Source organism: Aulostomus chinensis, chromosome 17, assembly GCF_037954235.1.
Source record: "Aulostomus chinensis isolate RoL2024-O1b breed Wild chromosome 17, RoL_Achi_v1.0, whole genome shotgun sequence".
Lineage (NCBI taxonomy): Eukaryota > Metazoa > Chordata > Actinopteri > Syngnathiformes > Aulostomidae > Aulostomus > Aulostomus chinensis.
Genome location: NC_141336.1, coordinates 14672411 through 14690928, shown reverse-complemented (window position 1 = coordinate 14690928; position 18518 = coordinate 14672411). Strand labels below are relative to the sequence as shown.

Here is an 18518-nt window from a genome sequence, read left to right as displayed (position 1 = left end):
CTGATTTGGTTATATCAGTCACTTCTTTGTCGGGCTCTTGTCAGATGGACCGCACCAAGTCTGTAATCTAACTCTGTACAGTGAGATATGATGTCATATTTAACTCAGGTTAATTAGGTCAAAAAACCAGGTTAGTCTCAGGACGGAATAAGGTTATATGCAGAGATGAATATGCTTATGACTTGTGTTATTCTTCACCATTGTAAAATTGCCGGTTGAAGCACTGCATATTTTCCTGTGTGGGCTACTGTTTTTAGAGCTGTGAAGAAGAATGTGTTTACTTCCTGTTTGTCTAACCGAGCTAACTGGGATTGGCAGGATTTCCGGTTTAATAAATTATGTGGCATCGAATCAGTGCATACTCGCAGATATCGCAATCAGATTTTTACCCAGTATCAGAATCGCAACAACTCTAATTGTATTATATGTAATGCGTTTGGTGAGAAACATAGAAATGACGTTGCTTTATAAATAAAAGCTAAAAATACTTTTCCCCGCAGCTACGTAAACAATGGCCACCCGAGGTCAGACACTCCTCTAACGGCTCATTTGAGCTTAGATGTAGATATGGACAGAGACATCTGTCCGCACTCTTGCTTTCATTTTTTTCCATATTTGTGCACACTTTCTGAGAACTTACGGACTTTAAATCAGACCAGGAAATGGAGCATCCCCAGCTATAGCGGCAGTGTCAGACGGCGATATGTGAAGAAAGCTTTAAAAAAATCGGCGTAACTTTGTCTAAGTGGAGGTCTGTGCCAGACTCTGAACTATCCTTTAATGGATGCATTGCAACATTCATGCTAATGTTACTGATGCATGCCAGTGTGAGGGCAGCGGCAGCTTCATTGTTTGAAATAGACGTATTTATTTTCATAAATAAAGGGAACATAAATGAGACGTAATTCCCCCATTGGCTTGATAAAGGGAACGGGTTGGCATGCTGACTTCCTGTGTGTCTGTCGTGAGTGTGTGCAAATGACAGCATGTGTGTGTGTGTGAGTGTGTGTGTGTTGCTTGCGATAGGGAGGTGATTGTTAATTTACATCAGTTCATTGCCATTCCCTGGTTTTAATTCCGTCATTAGAGCATTAACAGCGCTGCTGGCAGAGGCCCCATTACTCTGTTACTGGGGGATGTTGGAATGAAACAGTGTTATTATATAAATACCATTGCACTTTTGACTCCAGGAAGCTACTTCCTGAGGTGTAACCCTTAGTCATTCAGGGACCTGATTTACAGTAACTGGCCAAGGTTGGACGTGCTTCTCTAACGCTTTATTTCACCCCTCTGCTCTCCCTCCCTCCCCTCACTCTCCTTCTCACAGACACCCAGGTTTCTCATCTAATTTTAGGCCTGGAAATCTCACTCTTTGACATGTCCTGGGGTTGATTTTCACCTCGACCACCAGCACAGCTGTCCATCCATGTGACGTCCAGAGGCGTGATGTTCTGCTTTATTAAAAAGTGTGAATATTGAAAAAAGAAAAAAAGAAGAAAAAAAAAGTGAGACACGCATACACTAAAAGAGGTCCAGTGGCGAGACTGTTAACATACATCTGTCCAATTTGTGCATGCAGCGATAGATAGCACTCGCTGGGCTCGAGGTGTGTTTGTTTGAATTATAAATGGCCAGCACGCATATTCTGTAGCGTACAAATCCATAGAAGAAAGGATGCTGGTGCGGATCCATTCATCTGACAAACTTCTCAGGCAACTTGAGGTAAAAGACAATAACAATTTACATGACACAGAGGGAGAGAGAGAAGTCCCCGCCAATCAAACTAGCTTTTGTGTACACCACAGCAGATAAAAAAAGAACCTGACTTTGGAATCAAAAGATTCAAACAAAAGCTCCCTTGTTGAGTGTCTGTAATAGCACCAACTCTCCGGCTACTGATTATATAGAAAACAACTGCAATTACATTTCTGGGCTCACGAGAGAGAGAGAGAGAAGTGAAGAGGCAAAACCAGGCCCAGGAGAAATGATTAATATTCGTGTTTTTATTCAGATGGAGCCAAAGCACTGACAGCCACACCGTCTCTCTGGTTTCATCATCAGCCAGATGCAAAGGATGGCCACCAGAAGAAGAAGAAAAAAGAAAAAAAAAACACAACAAAAAAAAAAACCCTGTGTTTTCCAGCACACAAATTCAAAAAAGACATAGACATCCCACTCCTTTTCTTCTAGTCTCACATTTGATGAGAGAGCAACAGTGGCATTTTAATTTAAATGTGAAAATCCCAGTTCTCCTGAAGGAGAATGATGCTATTTCCCCCCTAGTGAGTCTTTGGAGAAATCCTCAGCTCCCCTGCGCCTCTGTAACTCCTAATTTATTTCAAGAGTGTGTGTGATTAGAAAAACCCTCCTAAATTACTGTATCACACAAAACGGTATAATTAAATTAATATTGGATGTAATAATTACTTTGTGGATTCTCATTTTTCATACACACAGCTGCTTTGTTGCCTGAACCATTAGCATTTGTCTGCTGCAATTAACAAAAGCTCTAATGAGATTTCTGCATATGTGCGTGCGTGTGTGTGTGTGTGTGTGTGTGTGTGTGTGTGTGTGTGTGTGTGAGAGAGACTTTATGGGGGCCTTGTTTGAGACCGTGCATGCATGAGCAAGAGTGCTTATGCCTGCAGATTTGACTGTACAGTGTAGCCAGTATGCACCTCACACTCACAAATATATAACTACTCTGCATTTCATGACACGTTAAAAGGGTTTTGTCATCGCAGGTATTTTACGAGGATCTCAGGACGGAGTAATTTAGCTTGAATGAGAGCATGAACTTTAAGGAAAAGGTGGAAAAGTTCCTACTTTTTAATGACTAAAGGTTGTAGAATCTCTGTGGCGCACAGGAAAGGTACATTACTCTCAATCTCAACAGTAATGTATTCCCCTACATGTGAAAAATAGCTACATTTGTCTAATGCATGTCACGGAACTGACTTAATTCTGAATGATGAGCCCTTCCTCCGATTTCATTCACATTCTCACGTTCGCCAAGGACATGAGTCATCTTCTTTCAACTTTAATAGTTTGAATTTTATCTTCATGGTTACTCGCACAGTTTAACGCTCGACGTCTAATCTCGGTTTATACGGCTCAAATATGCTCTCTTCGTTTACAATACATAAATGACATTAGTGAGGCGGCTAACAAATGTTGATAACCGTCAGCTACTTCTGGCAGGACATGCTCAAGCCCTTCCAGTGTTCCGTGAGGTAACACAAGCATCCTGACTGGCAGGTGATCCTCTCTTTTCTTCTTCTTTCTCTCTTTTCTCCGACACACTTCTCCGCCAGTACTGTCACTGTGGATGAAAATGTCCCCCAGTTATCTGCCTGTGTAATTGCTGTCTTGTTTGGTTAGGAGATTAGAGGGCTGAAACTCTTTGTGTGGTCTTGCAGATTGAACAAACAGGCAGCAGTGGAAACCCTCATCCAAAATTAAAAAAAAAAAAAAACCCAAAAAAACCCACAAGACAGCCTCTTGTCTGTGTGACGATAGAGAACCAGATGGACTGGAGCATGCAAGTGATAATTGTGGTGGTTGGTGTGTTGATGTTTGGATTTGGTGATGTAACCTCACTTTGAATGTTTCTATCGCATTTCCAGATATGAGTTGAATTTTTTTTTTACTGCAGAGATCATGAATGTATTACATCTAATAAATGATTGCGCGGTTGAAACTCACATCTGTCATTAAGTGCTCTTTCTCTTCAGTGGACAGTATACAAGTCCTGCACCTCAAGTCTGCTCGGGTCTTTTGTGTGCTGTTGCTAGTCAGAAGTGACAGCCTATATTTCAGCAGCCTGCACTTTTCCTCCCGGTCTCTGAGGGTGGTATCCCCATCACAGCTTCAACTATGTACAATAGTACACTCAGGTCTTCACTATTAAGGCACATTTCCATCCTAAACCCTCCAAGTCTCCTTTAGCTTGCACGCTTTTATTTCCCCTCTTCTTGCTCCTTTTTTTTAACCTCCTCTCTGCTGTCCTCCCTCTCATGAAAAGCGAAGAGAAACTCGTCTTGTCACGACGGTTCCAATCAGCGGGGCAAAGCTCAGGGATCATGTTTGATACTGTCAGATGGCCTGGAAAATTAAAAACCCAATTAAAGTGGCAGTCCAGAGGTCAGCTCTTCTGCATATCAAAAGCTCTCCTCTGGCTATTCTGCGCAAATTATATCTGTTAACAGCTCACTTTGCTGAGGCTGCAACAGCACAGCACTTAGGAAGTAATAAGTGCTTTCCAGTCTCTGTGTTCCATTTCAAATGTAAACCTCTGTGCCTGCTCGGCAGCTCGAAGAAATGAAGACGAACAAATCATTGTTTTTGAGCAAGACACAAAAGGTTTGTCATATTATTAATGTAGAAGGAGTACGAGAAATACAACCAGGAGTTTATTTTTAGTTATGTTGTCAAGTCTTTTTCTCTTTTGTCCACACATGACAAGCTACATTTCTGTTGGTATTAATCTTTCGTTTTTTGAAAAATAGCCACCGACTAAGAACCCCATTTCTTTCCCACTCCTAACTCTGACGCTTTTGTGTTCCCTGTTTTAACCACGATTCATTAATTCCAGTACAGTGGTAGGAAAGGGCAAAGAGAAATGGCCGACCAAACTTAATGGCATGTGTCTCGGGCCAGGCCATTAATATTCAGCTTAATGTTTCTGATAACAGGGCTGTGGGGGGGGGGGGGGGGTGCATGAGGAGGTGCTGGCCCCAGACAGCCTTATTAAGCAGCTGGAGTGGAATGATGCTCGCTCACGTCGGGGATCAAATGCAAGAGTAAACACATATGAACGCATGCATGCACACGCACACACACACACACACACACACACACACACACACAAACATGCGCGTAAATACACACCCAATTACAGTCAAGACAATTGTGGTTGGGACTTCAGGCAGCATGAGGATCGTCCCACTAAATCACTCCCACCATCCACCCTCTCTTTAGCTGTGTGTCAGCAGCATCCTCAAAGCTTTGCTAAGTTGGATTTATATAACACTGTTATGTGACAACGTTCTAGATCATTGTCACAGGTTGGTCAGCTTATTAAATGTTTATGTTCCTATAAATGAACAACGTCGTGATAGCCTTGACTTTTTTTTTTCCTCTTTTTTTTCCCATTTTTTTTTCTTTTTTTAATACAGCAAGCCACAAGTCTCTTAGGGTCTTTTAGCTCCATCTCATTTACATTTAATGACATGATAATACACATTAGCAGACTATTTCAAATAATTACAGCCTTTCAATCGCTTTTTACCCTCACCTCTCTTCCTCAAATGCTCTTCAACATCCTACATGCTTGCTTTTCTTTCTTCCCCCCCTAAACTTTCATATTTCTAATGGCAATAATAGAAAATGTGTTTCCTCAGAAATGATGTATAATAATATGTCACAGGGACAAGGGGAGGAAAAAGATTGCACAATTTTCAAATCGGTGCAGGGCAGAGGGGTGAATAGGACATTAAGTTCTTTTCTCTAGTAATGCTGGTGGGTATTTTTTTCCTGTCATGCTGACGGGGGTCTTTCGTTGATGCTAACAGCGTCCAGACAGGATAGTGACAGCTCTTCTGTCCGGTCAGCCATAACCGATGTTGAATAGGAGCTACTGTAATTATCCTTTAAGTTCCAAGTATCCTTTCAGAAAAAAGCCAGGGTCCATTCTGTCTTATGATTTTATATGTGTTCTTATATAAGTGTGTTAAGTGCATTTTATAAACTTGCACATTATGAGAGGATGACAGTTACTTGTCTGGTTGCAGATGAAACATTTCCAGCCCTTGTTTTTTTGTTTGTTTGTTTGTTTTTTTTTGTATTTTGACCCTGTAAGATACAATCAAATAGGAACATCCGAAGAATCTCAAACCTTGAGTCGCGTCATAATGTTTATTTTTCGTTTTGTTTCAGGAAAAGAGACGTAGATGTGAAACCGTTCACACATTGGAGGTGTCTGACATGTTGTGGATCAGTATTATGAACTGAAGAAGCTGCTCATGTTAACAAATAACATCACGTTATAATGTATACTGTTGTGTTTTTAGCAGGGATACAGAACAATAGGACTTGAAATCAAGGTTTCCGTAGTTTGTCTATTTTTTTAAATATTGTATGAATGTTTAAACCATGTGGAAGAAAGAGCAGAGCTCCCTTGTGGTGCCCGTATAAATCTACTCCTCACACTTCCGCTTTTCTGGTCAAACAAATTCAATTATTACACCAGTATGTAAGTAATTTTATGTAAATGACTGTGTTAATGTTCTGCATCGGGCTGCTGCTGCTGACGGGCTGGTGTCCTGGTCCTCTGGTGGCTTTCTTGAAGTGAATGTGTACATTTGCCAAGAATGGTAGACAGCCTGTCCTAATTTTGTCCTTTATGTACATGAATAAGAATTTAGTTAGCTTGAGGCTATAAAGAAGAGGGTGCTTATGATGCAAAAGGGTACTCATGTCAGGACAAATGTGTCAACATTTAGGACCGTTTTTTTGGCCGGGAGAGACCTTCTTTAGGCATATAGCAGCACCTCCTTCATGAGATTGGGAATTTTATTGGGAATTTACATTATGTAAAGTATCGATGCATAACCGTAGAATAGTAGAGCATAGCATAGCATAGCGTTAGCTCAGACAAGCCATGAAGTCAAGCTTGCAACCCTGCTATATCAGCTGCTCTGATGGCTCAGCTGCTTCCCTTCGACACATATTATTGGCCAACGTCATTTAAGGCGCCTTTTTTAAGTTAAGCCTAGTTTACCTACTCATTTTGCAGCCCTACCCAAACCCAGCCCCTCCTTTTATATCTGAATTATGTTGCTCCTTTTGCATGAACAAATACGTTTGAAGACTACGTTTAAGAAAGAAATATATCGTGGAGAGAGAATCCTTGAGGTCAGAGTTTTAGCTGATACCCTCTTGGCCTTTTGCACCAGGAGAAAACTGCATTTGGATCCTGGAGAGGGGGATCAGACTGTGATACAAGCAGCCCACTTTGATAGTGACAGGCTAATAACAAAAACATGCCAAAAGTGTTCTTGTCTGTTATGATTTTTTTTTTGGGACCTAATTCAAAAATCGGACGTCACGCTGCACTGAAGGAGACTTGAAACTAACGATTGTGACTGTGAACTTGTTAGTTCATCGGAGGGAAAGCAGGTTTAAGACACTGTCCATTCAATATAAAGAGTTAAAAAAAAAAAACCCCACATTTATGGACACCTATAGTATGGATTAAAGCTACTTTTCCTTCACCAAATGTCTCCGCTAGCATCCTCGCTTGTCTTCCTCTGACTGCTACAATTTATACAACCACTACAGAGTGCAGGATTTACACTGGATTTTTGTTTCAGTCGTCCATGGAATTAAGAAGTGTATCCCTGCATTTCATTAAATCCTGACTAATGAGATGACTGTCTCTCCCCAAAGAGCGGATGATAAAGTACCTTATGCCACGGTGCATAAATTAGTATGGTGAGGTTAAATGCTGGAACTGGCTCATGTTTCACAAGAGGACCCTATCCAGCAGTTAAATCAACTCTCATAAATACTGCCAACTGCAGGATGAATTTACCTGCCTACTTACAGCTCGCATCCAAACTAATGGATCATTTGTTGGATCATTATGAAATCAAAAAAGATATTAACATTATCCTTAAGCATCTCTACTCACCAGACAGAGTTGTTAAAAGGTTATCAGCCGACAGCGTAACCGTTTATGTCTGAGCAGGCTGGTTGTCTCCTTCCCTTAAGTGTTGGATTTTTAATTACCGCATTATTTCTACAAGCTTTATTCTGTTTGCATGTTGCTGTTTCAATGTCTTGAAAAAAAACGTTGGAAGTGAATCCTTATGCGATGCGCAGTTTATCAACGTGCAAAACTACAGTAAGTGCCTCGGTGGTAAAACTTTAAAGTATCTTTTTTTTTTTTTTTTAATGTTGATGTAGTTTTAGCAGTTTCTAAGGAAGTAAATGAATGCTTTAAAATATCTGACACACATCTAGAGGGGATCTTTATTTATGAAACGTAACATCAGAAGAAACTTCTGATTCACATTTAACAGTCGAGCAGGATTATTCGAATAATTTGTGGCTTTAAACTGCTCTAAACAGGGCTGTTTCCACGGAGACGACTCAGTGACAGAATTAAAATGTATTACAGGCAAGCCTTTTTGGAATTTATCTTTTTTATATTTTTGAACCCTTCCTGCCATTTCTTTGGATGTGGGTTCAAGAATATGGAATGAGTGGTGATAATCATTGGTGAGATGTATTTTCCAGCCAAAATGATATTACTATAATGAGGTGTCCCACATGGCTCCTGCACTTTGAAGGAGGCATTTCCGATGTATTAGTATAATTACCTGTGATGAGAAAACTAACCAAATTTCCTTCCACGAGTTCCTCTGAGCTGCAGTTGAACCACACACACACATGCAGTAGATACACATGTGCACACATGCGCGCACGCTCATACACAGGCACGCAGAGTGAGAGACAGACAGAGAGAATTCTAGAGAGTGAGCATGTGTGTGAGAGACGCACAACTCATCAAAAACTCAATTCACGTCTGATTTGATGATCACTTCTAATTGGAAGATCATTTTCATAAAGCCCCTCAGGTAGTTGACAGCTTCTGTCCTCCACTTCCGTGTATGTCTACAACTCTTTCACCATATTTTTCATTGTTTTAAAAGATAGGTTTAGACAGTCTTGGGATGCTGGGAATTCACAGATATTCCGAGTATTTTAAGCTTTTGGGTCCACATGGATGTAATGGACTTATTTTCAAGCACGTCTTGTCTCTCTAATTAGTGGTCCCCCTCGAGCCGCAACAAGGGCATTGACGAGAGAGGCTTTTTCCCAATGATAATGTGAATGGATACCTGCAGGGGGAGATTTCTGCACTGTTCCTCATCCTGTCAGCCACTCTGGGTAACACTGGGGCTTAATGAACCTGAAAACAAGACACTGTGTGTGGTGAGGGGATTTTGTGTGTGTGTGTGTGTGTGTGTGTGTGTGTGTGTGTGTGTGTGTGTGTGTGTGTGTGTGAGTAACTCCAGATGGCTTCTATAGCACCTCAGAGCTGGATGTGTATATTTTTGAAAAGCACAGTCTCTGCTGAGAAATAGCCACTCTGTAATCATCTTTCCAATCGATCGTCAAGTGAATTTCAAGTAAATGTTGGAAACCTCACAAAGAGGGAAATGCAAACGAGGCACACTTTATTAAAAATTAAGCACAATCATTGCACTTTTTTTTTTACCAGAAGATGGCAGAATGGGCAATGTTGACTGTGACAAACAGAGTAGATGAATTAAAATATCGTCTTGGTCATCTATAGCATCACCAGGGAAAATGGAGAGAAGTGGCGAGGAATGACTTTCAGTTGAGCAAATCGTAATTGTTCAGTTGGTATCGGCCCTGCAGCATGCTGTGCAGAGAGGAGCTCATTCACAAAAACGGGTTCCCCATCTCCATCCATCCATCCATCCATCCATCCATCCATCCATCCATCCATCCATCCATTTTCTTCTGCTTATCCTGTTAAGGGTCACGAGGGGGCTGGAGCCTATCCCAGTAGCCTTCGGGCGAGAGGCGGGGTTCACCCTGGACAAGTCGAGAAGGGTTCCCCATCTCCAATTATACATCTTTATTCTCTTTGAAAAAAAAAAGAAGAATAAAAACTTTTGAGCTGTGTGTTGTTATTCATTGACCTTTTTTTCTTAATTTGGTCAGCTACTTTTGTCTTTTTAAGATAAGATAAGATAAGCTATTCCTTTATTAGTCCCACGATGGGGGAAATTCACAATGTTGCAGCATCGATTACAAATATAGATATAAACAAAATGTAATATAAATATAAACATTATACAAGAATAAGACACGAAAAAACACACACAACAACGGTGACAACAGTAGTTGCACAGTTGAATCGTAATTATTGTTATTGTATGGTGGTTATGTGATGGAGTCCTTGTGTGTATGTGGTCTACTGAGAGCAGTGCTGGGTGTTAACCCTCAATTGTACCGTATCGACCAGAGGAAGCACCAGGACCCAAACCCTCATCCAGCCTCCCATTCGCAGACTTGGCCGATTATGACTGAAAGCCCAGTGATCCTCATGCTGGGAGACTTCTGAACAATTCACTGCACTCAACCTTTTCTTTCATCCTTCACATAAACATGAAATTTCATCAGTGGAAACAAAACTTGTGTTATGTTGATCTTGTAAGTCTGAGTATTTTTGGATTTGAAGCGTAGTCACCATCCACAGTCACACAAACACGGTTAACCTTGTGGGAAAGAGCAAGAATTCCGATCAAACCACACGCTGCTCCTGTGGGGGGAACACAAGAGCTGCTGAACATGTAATGCAATATGTATGTGCTGTCAGCGTGACGCACTGATGGATACGATGACAAGTTGGAAATGCTTATCCAGGATGCATGCCATGTCGCTAATGTCACATGTAATCGATCGAATGCCGCGCCATTTGAGTGAGAGGTCATTGCTTTCGATATGCACCCAGGGTGGATGTGGCAGAATGCCTGGTCAGCATGCGTTCATATTTTGGACACACCATTTTTCTTTCCCTCTCCTCTTGAGTGGGTAATAAGCTGAGTTGTTGTTGGTGGGCACACGTCACTCTGTGTGACATTAGACTCACTCGGTCCTGCCAGAACATTCCCCATGCTTAATCTCGGACAGTTGGCCCTTCCGATGAGGGCTGCATCTACCTTCTCACACTCGCTGACATTGAATGATGTGTTTGTTTATTACGGCTGATAGGTGTCATGTTTGACATGCGTAAGTCCTACCAAAGTGAGCCGTGCAATTTTGTTCTATTGTAATCGTGTTGTGAACCAAAAACAGCCAAAGTGTTTGTTTGAGAATAAGGCAATGGGGAAAGTCTCAGATTAAAAAAAAAAAAAAATCTTAGTAAATAAAGGATGAGTAGGGGAAATGTAGACAGGTTATGTGTGAGGGAGGTAGACAGAAATAGGGAGACAGAGAGAGGGATCGACGGCGAGACAGCAATGGAGGAAGGGGAGCCACAGATGTGGTGGGGCCTCGGGCGATACAAGTCATTATGGTGTAAACTGCTCCAGTGGTGATGTTGTGGAGAGAGCAGAGAGGTCACCAGCTCGGGGTGTGTCAAGCAATACATGCACGCATACACATAAGTAGACGCGCACACGCGGAGGAAATTGAGAGAACATCTGGATATGTGCCACCTGCCTGGAGGAAGTCATCTAGTTTACACGCAGTACAGGAGGGGGTTTGTCCCTTCCTGGATGTGCAACCTTCATGCTAGTCTGCACCACTGGGAGAGGATGGAGGACGAAGTGGAGAGTGGAGAGTGAAGAGCGTGCAAACCAGATGACACACTTTACAGGGATTAAGTGTTAAAGTAAACACGGATATCGTGAGCTAGGACAGGAAATAGGGAGAAATACACACCGCCGTCTCCTGTGTTGAACCCTATCATGTCACCACAGTTGCTTGTTTTACTCAGCCACAAGGCCCTGGTCCAAGATGACTCGTGGAGCCTATATATCGGTGGCAAAAACGCACTCAAAGATTTAAAAGAAAATTTGCAGAAAACATGCAGAATCTGTATTCACTTTTAGAGTATGATTTTCTTGTTAAGCAAAACAGGAAGGAAGAAAAGAACAAGCCTCAAAACTCAAGTATTGACCATCTGGCTCCAGCTCAAGATAGCATACCGCAAAACAATTGCATTCATTAGGTTAATTTATCATGGTGGTAAGCTCAATTTACTTTTGCTTGTGTGAGCGTGGCTCATTAAGATTCAGTCTGCCGTTTCCTCGGGCCGTCTTGTGATCGTTCACACAGGGTTCACCCATTTTGGACCAGATAGGAAACACTCCAGGGTTATCTGCCAGACCTAAATTGTTTAAATAAAGGCAGCAAAAGAAGAGGTGGAGAGAGGGATTACGGTGGCAAATGAGAGAATGGGTAAAGAGATGTGTGTGTGTGTGTGTGTGTGTGGGGGGGGGTGTCTTTGGAGGAGTGATCTGAAGAAGAATGTTGTTGAGGAGAAGTGGGGAGAAAGAAAGGCTCAGCTCTCAGTTTATGGATGAAGCGCGGCTGTCGGTGGAGGAGGAATGGGGAAAGACCGAGGGAAGGGAGGCACGTGACTAAATGTATTCTGATAACTGAACAGCAGATGTCTCGCATGGAGCTCCTTTGTTGCCTGAACAGCAGGACCCTGCACTTCAGTGGGCTCACTTCACACCGCATTCATTTGCCTGCCAGCTGCCAATTTAGTGTAGAAAGAGTGAAAAAGAAGGCGAGAGAGAGAGAGAGAGAGAGAGAGAGAGAAAAAGAGAGGGAGAAGGGAGAGAGGCTCATATAGTCCATCCATCCCCTCCCTCGACATGTCTTGCAGAGAGGCTGCCATTCCCTTCTCTCTTCCCCTGGTGGCCTGTACAATTAGTGATCTGCATAACCACCCACACCTCCACACACTGCTCTCCCAGAGCAGGGGGGGAGCTGCCTTTGTCTTTTGGCTGCTGTACAATGAGTCGCTTTGGACTTGGCTGGAAGCCAGGAGCTGTGGCACAAAACTGCATGTTTCTTGATGGATGAAGAATTCTACCAGTCTCGCTTCCCCATGCCGCTGATTTGGCAGGTCAGAGATGAACTGCGGCAGCGGCCTTCAACAGCCCTTTTGTTAGAAACACCTCCTAAACTGTGGAAAAAGGGAGAAGTTTTTGAATTGTGAACTCTTATTATCCTCCCAGGTACCTTTGCTCAATAGAGGCACACTCTCATTAAGCCCACAAAGCCCACAGTTCATTAACACCTGGGTGATAACAAATTCACACCCCTCTGCTAAGTGATGCAGACCGAGGCGCGATGGTATCGAGGCTAGCTGAGTGAGGCGAGACTAAGGTGACTACTGCCGCAAATTCACAGCTCACATGATGCTTGTAACCACACCGAGAACCAAATCACAATTCACTTTGGGCTACACGTTCTCTGGCTTCTGAGCAAGATGTGTGTTCCTGCAGCTGCTCTTATTCACGGTTCATACTTGTACTCGTGAAAAGTGACAATCTATAATGTGATTACAAGGCTGGATCATATGAATGGGGCGGTGCTGCGAGTCGGCATTCAAGTGAAACGCTGACTGACATCACATTGCAGTAGCCAATCACATAAGCCGCCATCAGACCGTATGAAGCCCTTGGGAAAGCAAGTTTTTTTTTTTTTTTTTTTTTTAATGTGTTGCATCCTGAGCAATTGAAACATGGAAGAGCAACTTTTCAATATGTGGAGTTACAAAGATGTAAGTAGGAGTCCAACTGATGATGTCGTAGTGCTACCCAAGTTGAGACTTCTGGTTAGCAGGGTTACGGTTCATAAATAGTGTACGTCAACCAGCAGGCCACGTATTGACATGCCCACAACTGATACTTGGCCTGATTTGGTCTGAATGAATCCTAACTAACCATTAACTTGCTATTCTTACTGTTTTTTTTTTTTTTAGGGACCTTTTCGATGCTTTTTCAGTGTTTGCACTTTCAGAGCTGAAGAGAGACTGATTGATCTAAGAGTGTGTAAGGTAAGAGGTCAAACACACGGATCATGATTTAATCACCAGTATGTTTGTAATCAGGTAAAGTAATGCTAGCATTAGCCTCTGAAGATAAGACATCTCCAGTTGTGTTGTTTTTTTTTCATGTAAGCTATGGCACACAATAAACAAACAGTTCCATTTGTGTCCTGTCCTCTTCCAAACTGGGGGAAAGAAAATAAAATCCACAGTAAGTAGTTCCTTGACGATGTACACGGGTGTTACAGGAGCTTTTTAAGGGCTGTTAACCCCATAATTCGGGCTTGCACGTTGCATCATATGAAAGATAATGCACACACGGTGACGTCCACCAGCTCATCTTAATTGTGTTCCCTTGTTACAGCACAAAAGGCAGCAAGAGCAGATCCCTCTCGTCACCCTCCCCAATGTCAACTCACAGGACGAGGAATGGAGGGAGCATTATCCCCACTTCCTGGGTTGGAGGAGGGGGGATGATAAAAACTTTTTGATTAAGGGAAGGGAATGTTCTATTTCATTCTGATTCGGGAAGCAGCAGAAAGAGCGGAGGATTAATCTTAAGGCCGTCGTTTTACTGCCTATCCCCACTCCTGTCTGAGAGCTGAAGAAGCGCGAGTGAATAATGGGGTGTCCATCAGCCGTAGGCTCAAGCCCAGATTGGGATTTTCTCTGGGGATGATACAAAGCAGGACGACAATTGATGATTCATAATGTACAGTTTTAGCCTGCATGGCGATAGCGCCAGCCATTGTGGTAGCGTTGGCATTAGTATTACTGTATCTCCCAATGAGGTGTTCCTGTTTGACAGCAATCTTTGGAAACGTTCTTCTGCTGAGGATGAGAAAATCACGAGTTTATAAATATGGATTTAGAGAACTATATGTTCTGTAATTTGTGACAAATCGCACTTTTAAGTCGTATGAAGAACCATCCTCATTCAGTCATACATGCACAGTGTGATGTTTAAGAATGCTTTGAAAGGAAAGGAGGTTCCAGCTATGGCAGAAACCAGCCGGGAATAATGGCGCCTTGTTACGTTCACTTACTTGACTCCCTCATTTTGTACACATGCAGCTTTACACTGAATCCTGCTAACAAAGTTGTCTGTCTCTCCAGTCATGTGAGGAGCACCTGTCGTGTCAGGGAGTGGAGGCTGAGTCGGTGCTGGGGATCCATGGAAGGGACGCTATCCATCAGTGGTTCCATTTGATATTTAATTTAGACTTTTATGAGCCTTAAAGGATGGGCCATGTCATTTTTCTCTCCCAGACTCTCTCTCTATAGGGATGGAGGATAAATTCCTCCCATCCGTGCAGAAGCCTAACCAAGGCTCTTTCAGATTTATAACTGTATGTGATAGCGGTGATGCTGAGACTGGACAGTTACTGGCCCACATCTGCACATGGGTCTCCGTCCAGGACCCACCAGACAAAACCTTGTAACGTCATCATAACATATTTTCCTCCATGCTCTAAAATTTGAATGTGGACTTAATAACATGACAGCAGTTAGAAAGAACCATTATGATGTCATGTTTAGAAGAACAATAGTCTCGTTTAGGAATAGTCGAGCACATTCAATTAATCTAGCATTAATCAACGGAGTGAGTGATATTACACATATATGTTTTTTATTTCCGTGAGTTATGGATGAAGTAAAATAGGTGATATTCTGAGAGGGTAATTTTAAGGACCAGCAACGAGTTTTATAAACTAATCCTCTCCTAATGGTCTGTTTTAATGTAATTTATAGTCTCATTCATTACCCCTTTTGTATTAGTAATTATTTCTAAAATACCAAAGAGCCGTCTTTTCTTTCCTGGTTCTTCTCAGGCTCTGATTTATTGCCCCGGCTCTGGCCTGATGCTGTCTTCCCAAGGTGTGACATTTCAAAATATTTATAGCTCTGGCACATTAAAGGCCTTCCTTTGAAGGTGACCGACTGTTCTTCCACACCAGTGTAATTAATAGAATCGCAGCTTGTTCTCCTTGCGTTATTTATCCGCCGCATTCTGTCGAAACAGCGAGGTTTTTGGCTCTGCTACTTCTGCTCATCAACACACATTTCATACCCTCAGGTCTCAAGATGCATTCCATGAGAAAGCCCCCAAAAGTTTCATATTTTATTGATTAGATCTCTGTCCAAAGTGGCAATTAAAATTCAATTAAACTGACTGAAAGCATCATATTAAATTTCATCTCTTTATGAGCTCCGAGATAATGCTGGAGGACAAGACTTGAATATAATCACAACCTTAGATTATATTATCCTGCTCGTTCACAATAAAAGTGACACTTTTGGGTATACTTTCAATATTTCTTAACTATAACTTTCTAATGAACACATTTTATAGCCATTAAATCTACCATTATTGGATAGTGTAATAAAGAGGGATGGCTTCTTTTTTTTTTCTACACACCGCATGAGAAAAGATTTAGTTGTGTCCCCATTTTTGTCTCGCAGGTAAACAGTCTTAAATATTAAGATACAAATTGATTTTTTATTACAACCTCCATCATGCATTCTAACATTAAACACAGTGGTGATAAAATATTTAATATCCTGGTGTTGCCTTTTACTTTAAATTCTAATGTAGGCAGCTTGAAACTTAGAAGAACATCAATTTGGAGTGATACTCTTTCTAGATGTCGCTTTATTTCTACGGTATATCACCAAAAAGAGTGAACGTATTTTGCAAAAAACTTTAAATTTTGTTTTGTTCTATTTGATGGAAAAAGTACCCTTACTACATTGTTTGTATTCTTATCATATAGTCAAAGGTCAGCGCTAAGCAACAGCGAGGCCACTGATACTCCGGCATGCTATTTAGATGCACAGAGAGAGTGAGAGAGAGAGAGAGAGAGAGAGAGAGAGAGAGAGAGAGAGAGAGAGAAGAGGGGGAGGTTATTATTACTGGCTGTTTCCCCAAGACTGTTTGCTCTGTGTGATTATTCTCTCCAGCTCCCCAAGCATCCCTCTTTGATAAAGATATTAATTTTTACCTGATACGAAAATCTTGTTCATGCTGTTCTCAAATGACTCCAGATAATAGAGGGGAAGAAGTGGGGAGGTGAAACGCAGCAGAGGGGGTGGGTGGGTGGGTGTGTGTGTGTGTGTGTGGGGGGGGGGGGGGGTCTGAAGGGATAGTGGCTGGAAAAGAATGACATGAAATATTAATACAGTCTGAGCCAATGTGACACAAGTTTGCATAATAAGAAAATAAGGCTGTGTATTAAATGTGAATCCTGGAGGATGCAGACGTACAGGACAGTTTGTTAGTCTCTGAAAGCCCATTTTTTCCCACTGCATGTACTTGCAAACACAGGTTTTTAAACTCAGGTAAAACTGCATGAAAAGAAAAAAAAAAAAGCTGATTTTGACTCCTTTCCCCTTGCGAGTAGGTGACTTTTGTCTTTTACTCCTTGTATGTCACATACGACCACTCACGCACCGCAAAACATGGTAAACAATATGGAGGACAGAGACGGTGTTTCAGTGGTTATTTTATATTTATCGCTCCAGTCTGTTTTGCATACATATGCTGACTGAACAATTGAGTCACACTTGATAAATGGATGACAACAAGTTGAAGGAGGTTCCGAAGGAAGCAGGCCACAAATGTCATGTTCATTTTGTGGTCATACCAATGCCAATCAGAGCCAATTAACACCCGTCTCTGCAGGGTCATTTGACCCAGAGACGGATGCAGATTAGACTCTCACTGCAGGAAAAGCCGAGAATTCGCAGGTTTCTCTGCAAAAGTGGTTTTAGTAATTCTGGGACTCAAGCGCTGTTGAGATGGCCAACCACAAAGTTAGCATCACCGTAAATTCCCTCAGTCATAAACCAATTGGATTTTTACCTTGTATTTTGTATTATTACAGAAAATAAACTCTGTGATGAACAAAACATTATGAGATTTCCCGGTTAGATTTGCGAGATAATCTCGTAATCACAATCGCAGCCAAACGCCTCTGTTCTGATTTTTGCAAATGTAATTACGCTCACTCGAGACGAAATGTTAAGCTTATTTATTCAGGGACCATGTACAAAAGCATACATCTCCTTAAAAAAAATAAATAAATAAAAAATCGAGTGAAGATGCTTTGCACCAGAATATTGTGAAAGAGTTTATTCGCATTTGGTCATTCCCTAAAAGGCTGCAGTCCTCCGTCTGCTTCTGCAACCGCAATTTTAAGACACACGAATGCTTCAAAATTCTTAAACGCGTACATAATTTTAGATTTTATGCCGTGGAACAAAGAGGTGAAAGTAGCCTCAGCATGTGTCACACAATGGATTTGACCAAAAGCACTCATTGACTTTTGAGACAACGGAACCGGACGTTCAGCAATGAAAACATTCATTTCCAGGCGTCAGGACTCAATCCTACGCCACTCTATTGAATGAAAGGATAGAGACTGCATATAACGCGTTCTCCCCTATGCCAGGAGTATTCCACATCCTCTCCTTTGTGCTAATGATGAGATTCATATCATTTTAACTGCTTGTGAATGAGGAGGCTTCTGCGTGCAGCGCTGGCATCCATCCACTAACTCCTCCGAGTCGAGAGAGGAAACTAAATGTGTCCTCTCAAATGCATCCTCGTGGTTAAAAGGGTAAAATGAGATGCAGGGCTGAGACAGTCACTTCCTCTCATCATGTCGCAGCCCATCGTTTCTTGCTTTATTTTGTTTGAGTATATGGCTCACTCATCTCAGGTTTTATTGTCTCTATCTCGGGGATTGCTGCTTTCCCCTATAACGCAGCCGCCATGCGCAGCACATCAGGCAAGTTCTTGATTCTGTACTCAGTAATTTAAAGCCTTTATGGAATTGCAATTTCAGGGCTCAGTGCTTGTTTTTCTAAAATGTACTCAAGGAATTAGCTACTCCAGCCACAAATCAGTTGA

General features: G+C 41.9%; 1 long non-coding RNA gene across 1 annotated transcript in view; it reads left to right on the top strand.

Moving 5' to 3' along the window:
• Window positions 1-14789, top strand: part of LOC147246420 (uncharacterized) — an 87736-nt gene extending 72947 nt beyond the window's left edge. Inside the window, exons 3-4 of the long non-coding RNA XR_015109859.1 lie at window positions 13541-13615; window positions 14723-14789. This is a non-coding gene — a long non-coding RNA (uncharacterized LOC147246420). The remainder of the gene's footprint in view (window positions 1-13540; window positions 13616-14722) is intronic.
• Window positions 14790-18518: the final 3729 nt, after the last annotated feature.